This window comes from Ailuropoda melanoleuca, chromosome 14 (assembly GCF_002007445.2).
Source record: "Ailuropoda melanoleuca isolate Jingjing chromosome 14, ASM200744v2, whole genome shotgun sequence".
Classification (NCBI taxonomy): domain Eukaryota; kingdom Metazoa; phylum Chordata; class Mammalia; order Carnivora; family Ursidae; genus Ailuropoda; species Ailuropoda melanoleuca.
Window position 1 is genome coordinate 12,869,824 of NC_048231.1, and position 9,177 is coordinate 12,879,000.

Genomic DNA, 9,177 nt, shown 5'->3' on the forward strand with positions numbered 1-9,177 from the left:
AGAGTCCTGGGCGGTCTGTCCTGAGTATGAGGGCAGGTGCTGCATTCGCTCTGATCGCTGAGGCTTCCCGGGACGGAGAGCGGCAGTTACTTCGACTGTTGAGAACGTAAAAGAAAAGCAGAGTCAAGAGCACAATGAACCCAAAACATACCTTCTTAGAATGGGGCCTCCGACCAGAAGTGGGAGCGAACGAGTCCGTTTTCCTCAGATTATTGAGCAACTAGTGCTTAAATCTTAGGGTGAGGGTGATAGTTGGCACTTTGTTCAGTGAACAAATGGAGTTAAATGTGTTTTTAAAAATCAGCGTACGCAGGCACGTCATTCACTTTGAAAACCTTCAGAAGTCAAGATAGGCCGCTAAGCGTTTTCACTGGTCCCATCTTACAAGTGTGGAGATCCTTATCATTTCATTTATTTACAGCCGTGAGACACTCGTGCCACTGAGAGTTTTGCTTTTTGGGCTCGTAGATCGAGAATCCGCAGACGACATCAGCACAGCTCAAGTAAAGCCTGCCCTTTATCCCAGGATTCCAAAACTTCAGTCTGTGTCTTCCCTCTTGACCTCTGGAAAGAGGCAGCTGCATGTTCTCCCCGTGGAAGGCTTTAGATTCTTGGTTGTATCGCTCTGAGGTGGTGAATCCAGCCAGAGCTCGCTTGGAAACTTTCTGCAGCTTGAATTCAGGTAGACAGGGGACGGTTGATGAGGGTCTTCTGTCCGGCCATTGGGTGGTCTTCTCACCCGCGAGCTCCCTGGGGTTCTTCTGGTATTCCACTAGGGTAGCATTACCAGCACGTATATAAACTGAGAGAAAGAAAACTGGGGGCCTCGTCTGCAGATCATAATAGCAAAGGAGACCTGCACGTTGGACTGACGAGCTTTTGAAACCTTATTTTTTAAAATGTTTTAAGATATTTAGACAACCTTTCAAGACGGGAGCATGAAAACTTAGCTGCAACTGGATGAGTAACCACAGACTGTTTTCTGGGGAACCAGAGACCTACCCTCTCCTGGTCGCCCCAAGGTAGAGCTGACCTCAACCCCCCCTGCACGCAGAGGAGGGGCTCTCTTCTCCTTACAGCCAGCGCGGAGACTAGGAAACGCTGCACTGCTGGGCGCTGGTTTCTGCCAGAGCCTGCCTGTCCTGCCGCCAGAGAGACCATTTGCACTTACTGTCCTATATATTCTCTTGTCGTGAAAATCCAGCATCTTTAACAGAGGAAGCTACCAACGGGCTGTCATTCACCCTTGCGTTACCTTTTGTTACCGTACTAATTCGACATTAAAAAACCATTTTATGAATACAGCAGCCTCGTTAAAAAATGCCAAACAAACCCAGCCGTGGAGGCTTCTGCCAACAGCATCTTTTGTTTCTTGTCCCCAGCAGTAAAGATTCCTCCCCCACACTGGCTTCTAAAGTGGACCAGCTGGAAGGGATGCTGAAGATGCTCCGGGAGGACCTGAAGAAGGTAAACACGTAGTCTCAAAGCAAAGGCCCTGGTCTGTGCCAAGTGCCCTTGAGCAAATGCGCTGCTCGTGGAATAACATGCGGGTGTTGTCCCTGTTTTCTCGGGACACACGTGCCGCGAGCTGCTTGGAGCTCACTTCCCAAAGACACACACTGTGCAAGCAGGCCTTCATTGTCACCTGTGCAGAAAAGTTGTTGAACCCCAGCCAGCCCCTCGGAGCCCTCTCTGGGCCTCCCCACCCCTTGTCTACTGGGTCAGTAGCCCAGACCCACCCATTTTCATTGTCATTCGGGCTTTCACACCAAGAGAATGTGGTTTTTTGGGTTTTTTTTTAAAGATTTTATTTATTTATTCGACAGAGAGACAGCGAGAGAGGGAACACAAGCAGGGGGAGTGGGAGAGGAAGAAGCAGGCTCATAGTGGAGGAGCCTGATGTGGGGCTCGATCCCATAACGCCGGGATCACGCCGTGAGCCGAAGGCAGACGCTTAACCGCTGTGCCACCCAGGCGCCCCAAGAATGTGGTTTCTTGAGTGGCTTTGACTATATTAAGACAGCTGCCACCAAAACAATAGTCCAAAAGTTGAGACAGCCCTTTTGAAGATGTGAAAGTACACGTTAATGTCTTTGCCTTCCAAAAGAAACCTTAGTGAGTCTCTGGAGGACCTGTACCCTGGCCTGAGTATCCGAATGCCCAGTGTCAGGCCACGGATACGGATGTTTAGGATGAAGACCAGANAGGATGAAGTCCAGAAATGGGAGAAGGGGCCACACGGCTCCCTCGGCAGCCCTCCAGCTGCTGGGTCCCAGCCCTTTCCTTCTCTGCCCTGCCTCCCAGGAAAAGGAAGACAAGGCCCACCTGCAGGCGGAAGTCCAGCACTTGCGGGAGGACAACCTGAGGCTGCAGGAGGAGTCCCAGAATGCCTCGGACAAGCTCAAGAAGTTCACGGAATGGGTCTTCAATACCATAGACATGAGCTAGAGCAGGCTGCGGGGGCCGGCCGGGGGGCCCGGGCGGGGGGCTCTCCGGTGCGCTTGGGCGCTCCTTCGGCCATGCCACGGAAAGCCTTCTCAGCCTGTCCGCCCTCGCTCCCTACTCTGGCCCCTTTCGGGGAGTGCACAACACAACAATTGCAGATCAACAATCATTATCTGCCTTTTGTAGAAAAGAAAAAAAAGTAAATAAAAATTTTAAAAAGTAAAATAAAAGTTTAACTGCTAAAATGTGAATGTCTTTATTTTTTTGCACAATATCTTTATCTGTTACCTATTTAAAAAAGAAAGTGGGCCTAGGCCTCCCTGGCCCATCTGCCTCTATTTCCATGAGCTCTTATCGATTTCAGGTAACCCAAGCTTTCCCTTCTCCTCCTGACCCATGTCATTGCTCCTAGGAAAATAGTTTTTACAAATGGTTTATTTGGGTAGGGGGATTTCCTTACCTTTGTTCCTAAAATGCCTGGGGAGGGAGGTGCTTGGAGAAAATGCCTACCTCCCTTGTGACCTGTGCATGAGCTAGCGCCCTTTGTCCCCATCTTCCCGAGGACAGCGGGGTCGGGGTTACCCGCAAGTCAGTGCAGCAGACACAGAGCCAGTGCCTCGGGCAACGCCCCTTTCCTGTCCTGCTTTGTGATGTCACTCCACCCCCTGCTTCCTCTCCCCAGGAGATGGTCCCAGGTGCGTGTTCCTCAGAGCTAGAACCCTTTCTGTCTGGTTTGAGTCCCACCAAATTGGAATCAGCTTCTCTACAGCTTCCTGGCTCCAAACATTAATTAATTGGTTTTAGAATTCCTCCAAACCAAAATCTTCCTTGTATGCATTTTGGTCAAAGGTATAGCTTTTGTTTGAGATATGTAAAGAAAGATGAACATGTGGCAAAACTGTATTTTTTTTTTTTTAGCTTACTCAAAATGACCATATAATTAGTCCTCCCCAAAGACTTGACCAGTATTTATAACTAGGGAAAGCGAATGTGAAGTTGTTTAATTCCTGCTTGTTAGGAGCAACGACTGTGATCATAGAATGGACTTTGAAACCTGCATGTCCCAGTGTGCAATCTAAGCACGGCCTTTTCTGAATCTTTCTGTGGCCAGCCGGAGGGTTCTGCTGCAGAAATGACTGATGTGCCGTTTTTCCTGTCTAGTGATGCGGCTGCTCCGGGCCTCTGGCCATTGTCCCAAGGCCCCCAGTCCTGCAGATGGACACACTGGGCCCACCAGTGTTGAGGGACCCGGGAGCCCCTGGTGGCCTTGTTTCTTGCCTTCATAAAAATGTCACAAAGCTGACACCTGTGTCCCTTCAGTGGCAACTCTGATGTAGAGAACGTTCTGCAATGCCATCTGCTCAGACACTCCCTGCCCCAAGTAATCTCAACTCCTTCCTCCATCCCTGAAAGAAACGGATGGATTTTCTCTGTCCTCCCCTTGCCCCCCCCACCAGACTTTTACGGTTTCATTCATGATTGTGATTTTTCCATGGACTTTTTTTCAGGTGACATTTCCATCATGGAAATAGGAAGATTTCGGAGTGCTTTGTAAAGATCTCAATTGTCTGTCTCTTTCTCTCTTTGACTTGTATGAAGGAGATTGTTACATTGCCTGATATCTCTTTGTAAATGAAAAATATCGCTAACATCCAAGCATTCTGAAGTCTTGCTTATCCTTCTTAGTTTTTATTTTGTCTTTCATTTGTTTGGGGACTTGGGGCAAGCTATTTATTAGAGTTTTGCAACAGAATTCTTGTTTGAAGCCTTTAAAGAAAGACTACTTGTAAAATTCAAACAATAAAATTCATTTTAAACGCTCTTTTAAAATGCTTTGGTATTATTGCTTGAGGTTTTCTTATTTGAAAGACCACCCAGTAACTCATTGACCCTCCTTGCAATCAATTTTTTCATGAGGCTCCATTAACACTAGATGATGATTCTTCAACATTTCTGTCCCTCTTAGAATGTTAATAACCTTTTTTTACTCTCTGTTCACATGTCCTTAGAGAATTGCCAATTTGGCTTCTCTGCTTATCATTTAATATTATTTGCAGAGCACTTTTTAATTAGTTCCCTCTTTATTATCCATGTGTGGATTTTCCCTGACGACACTGTCATTCCCTGAGACCAGCACGTTTTTGGACTGCCTCTACTGCGTCACCCAAATCCGAGTTAAGTGTTGTGTGCTCAGGGAATACAAATGCTGTTAATATTAGCCTGTGCAAAATATAATTAGAAAAGTTAATCTCCTGAAAAAATCATAATGCATTCCAAAGCCAAATGGAACAAAATTTTTAAAATCTACCACATCAGTGTTCCTCTCCACTGGTGCAGCTAATTGAGAACTGACAGAGTTCCTTCCTTTTGTCCAGTTCAACAATTCTACAAATTCTAGAATTACAGGACAGGGTAAGACTGGATGCCACAAGATAAATCTGATTAGCAAGCTGGAAGGGTCTGTCTAGACCATGATTCTTAGCTGGTTTGAAGGGCTTATCCATTATTTCTGAAGGGCATGAAGGTGGGCTGGGAGTCCCTGGGAGAAGGTGCCATTAGCCTACATGATGGAGGGTCTTCATCTATGAGCCGATTGGAGGGGCCATTTTTTTGTGCTTCAAATCTGCTGCCTGTGGTAAACAGATGGGGTGGCACTGGGTTACCAACTCCTCAGATGGGGATAAAATGGATAGTCCAAGGGCAAAGGAAATAGGCCCAGTGAGCTTAAACCACTTGTCTCTAGTTAAATAGAGAGTAACCTGAACAGGTTCCAGTTTTACATCGATCCACTTCAGTAACCTGGTGCCGCTTCCCCATCTCAACCAAAGCTGAGAGGAAAGTGCCAGATGGTACACCTGGACCAGAAGCATGTGACCAGTGAAGCCCAGGGCATGGTTCAACAGGAACTCTGTTATTTTTAAAAGAATGAGACCACAATAATGTTGGATACTTTTCTCTGTATGAGTTATGCCGCTGACGACCTGCCCATAAGGAATAAGCGTTTGATCCATCTGAGATAAACATTTGATGAAGACCGAGACCAAATCCCATCTGCTGCACAGCAGCTGTGCCTTCAGGTAAACTGCCTAATCTCTGAGCTTGGTTTCCTCATCTGGCAAAACAGTCACAGGTTCATATAGTTTGAAGGATTAAACGGGACCACACGTGTAAAGCCAGTGATTGGCAGACTGATGACACAATAACCTGACTTCCATGTCCTCCTCTCCGATATGTTAAGGCTTTTTTGTTGTTTTTCTGGGAGGGTGTCCTGGCACGTTAATTGCAGAATGGGACGGAAGGGCCAGAATGAGCTCCGCCACTCAGTTCCTGTCAGTCAGGCGCTTTCCACCCTTGGCTATGTACTTTCGAACACAGACTCTCAAACTTGAGCTTCCATCAGAATCACCTGGAGGTTTTGTTAAAACACAGGTCACAGGGCTGCGGCCCTAGCAACTGTGATTGAGCAGGGCTGGGGTGGGGACTTAGTGTTTACATTTTCTAGGAGTTCCAGGTGATGGTTTAGAAGCAGGGCTTTCAAAGAGTAGGGTTAACAGGTGGACATCCATACCCGTGAATAATTAAAAGAATTAGATGCTACAGTGTGAGGCACGTAGTACGTTCACATGCCCGAGTATCATTTTCATAGGTTAGCCAACCACGGAGCACCTTACAGGGGAAACAGGCTTAAACTATAGCTAAAGAGAGTTTAGGTAAAAGACCTTTTATTTTTTTTTTCACTTTTTTACTGAAGGTAATAATTGAGAGCCCCCTTTACATGAATCTTTCTGCCACTTGACTATTTTAAATTCCTGTGTTACCTGGACGGAACTGGAGTGTCCTGATGACCATTAATGGGATGGAACTACTTACCAGGTCAGCAAGAAATGACTTAGGTCACCTTTGGGGGGCGGGGGTGACAGTGTGGATGGTGGTGCTGCCAAGGAAAGCAAGGTGGGGCTTGCCCTTGGCCAGGCCCACGGTGTGCAGCCACTTGGGTACAACCACCGGGAGACTTGGATCCAGGCTGGGAGTGCTGCATTTCACTCCCTGACATCCAGGTTCAGTCCAGCCTGCTTACCCCAATCTCCAAGAACCTATCAAACCTCAAAGTTACCAGACAAGCGAATTTTCGACTGCCCTCATACCTGCCCCAGCTGTTCAGAAACCTTCGTCTAAGTCCTCATGCTGCAGACCAGCCCACTTTCTCCACTTCTGTCTGCAAAGGAAGAAAGGGCTGCTTATCTTTCATAGCCTTTGGATAAGCTGCAGCTCAGAGACTTGGAGACACTGACGGTCTCTCCTGAGATGATCATAAGAACCTTGGTTTGATGGGGTCCTGCTCTGGCCCCTCATTGCTCTCCTTTCCACAGAGCTCCTGCTTCTCCCCAGGCCGGCCAGCCTGTGCCCCCTCCATTCCTTGTCAGACTACGCCTTCCGGCCCTCCACCCTGCACACGAGCATCTCCTCCGGTCTCGCCTTTGAGCCTCTGAGTCATCAGCCCCGAGACCCGAGAGCTTTCTCCTTCCCTTCTCTGCTTCTCATTACACACGTTCAGCCACACGTGCTATCAGTCCCGTGAGCGTGCAGATCGCACGGTTCCTTCCATCACTTACTGTCCCCGAGCGGATCCCGGGGCGCCTCCTCTACGGCTCCTCTACCAAGCACAGCCCTGCCTTTAAACAGACGCAGCTCGTTTGATCCTTCAACTTGGACCTCTCACGACCCATTTTTTTTTTTTTAAGATTTTATTTATTTAGACAGAACACAAGCAGGGGGAGTGGGAGAGGAAGAAGCAGGCTCCCAGCGTAGGAGCCCGACGTGGGGCTCGATCCCAGAACGCCGGATCACGCCCTGAGCCGAAGGCAGAGGCTCAACGACTGAGCCACCCAGGCGCCCCTCACGACCCATTTTTAACCTGAATGATCTCCCAGACGAAATAGCCTAAGCTTTGGGCACCTTACTCTGTATCTTTAGACAAATGCTTTCCGTAAGGGATCTCATCACATATTCTGAGGGTGCATCTATCCTTTTTCCTTAACCAAAGTGCTCTGTATTCCTTTAAATGGGCCAGTCTCCCTGCACATTTTTTTGTTACATATTTGTTAGGACACCCCCATATCTCTAATGAGTCCACCCAGCCACACCTCTCCTATGCATTTCTGTAACTCAGCATGTAAGAAAAGCATCGTAAAATGGTTTCCACCGAAAAAATCCAGCCTCCTTTGCAAGAGTATAAATGGTTTGGGAGGGTATGGGCTCTGCAGGGTAACACAGACACCTCCGGCCCCTGTTGCCTTCCACACTCCCAGCTCACCACACACATTTATGTAACTGGTATGGTAAGTAGGCATCAAGTTGCTGTCCCCTGGATCCTATTGCCAAAGCCAAGAGAGCCATTACCTTCCCCAGCCCCAGTGCCCATCACACACACACACACACACACACACACACCCATCACGACCCCACCCTCACCTACCCAGTGTTCCTAGGAGTGAACGCTCTTAGGAAATACACTGAAGAAAGGCGTTCAAGTTAAAATAGAAAACCAGAAGTGACTAACAAAGTTGCCTGGAGGTGGTCCTTCAGTCACCTTTCTTAATGAAGGGGTAGGACGGATTTGTAACTGACCTAGTAATTTTTCTAAAGAGCTTACGAGTATATGAACAAGTTACTTTTTTAAGCTGCTTAAGTGTTCTGCCATCTTAAAACAATGAAAATATGCTTAGCAAACTTTCGTTTTAGTTGGTACAAAGATAAACTCGGCCCAATGTAGGTTCATATCAAATCAGTGAGGCTATGCCTATTAAAACATGCACCGAAAATGCAGCCTAGCTTAATGCTGGAGATTCCAGCTGGAGTTGAAGCTAGGGCTTCCTTCATAGGCACTGGAAACAAGCAATTCTACCTCCAAAAAGAAAAGACCTGGTGGAAGGTAGGAGGGGTGGGGGTATGGAGTTACTGAGCACCGTCTTTAGGTATTTGACACACTGTGGTGTGAAGGAGAAATGGCTTTGATGTCTGCGGTTCTAGAGGCAAACATGGAACCAATGAATGTTTGTGGCAGGAAACAGATTTTGTCCCTGAGATAGCTGATCAATGGTGCCTGGGTGGTTTCCTGGGCTTGAAGCCAAGAATTAAGAGTCAAACTAGGAACCGCTTTGCAAAGATGCCATCCTTTCATCTTTTCTAGTGGATTCTTGCTCTCTTTAAATAAACTTGGAGTCATGAGTCACAGACTCGGGATGGAAGGGGACCATTAGAGATGGGCAATTCTACCTCCCCGCCCAGACAGGACTGACTCTCCTCTTCATCGTCCAGCCACCAGAGCGTGAGCACACCCACTGAGGGGAGCTCACTACAGCCTGGGGCGGCACGTTGTATCCTCCAACGCCTCTTTGAAGTCATTCCTTTCATTTAGGGAAAGTCCATTTCCCTGTAGTTTTTGTGACTACTCCCGGGCCTACCACTTCGAATGGCACAAATATAAATTTCTCTCCCCAAGTAATAACCATCAATATGTTGGAAAATGTCAAGTCTTCCCAATGTTATTTATTCCCTGGACAAAAATTCCTTATTCTCTCAACTTTTCCTCCTGGGTCATGGATTCTGGCCTCTGCCCCACAATACTATAGTCACGTATGATACGCCTTAAGGACTCACATGCTCTGTGTGCATTAGTCCTTTGAGTCCTCACAACCACCCTGTGAGGTGGGGTTATTACTGTCCCCATTT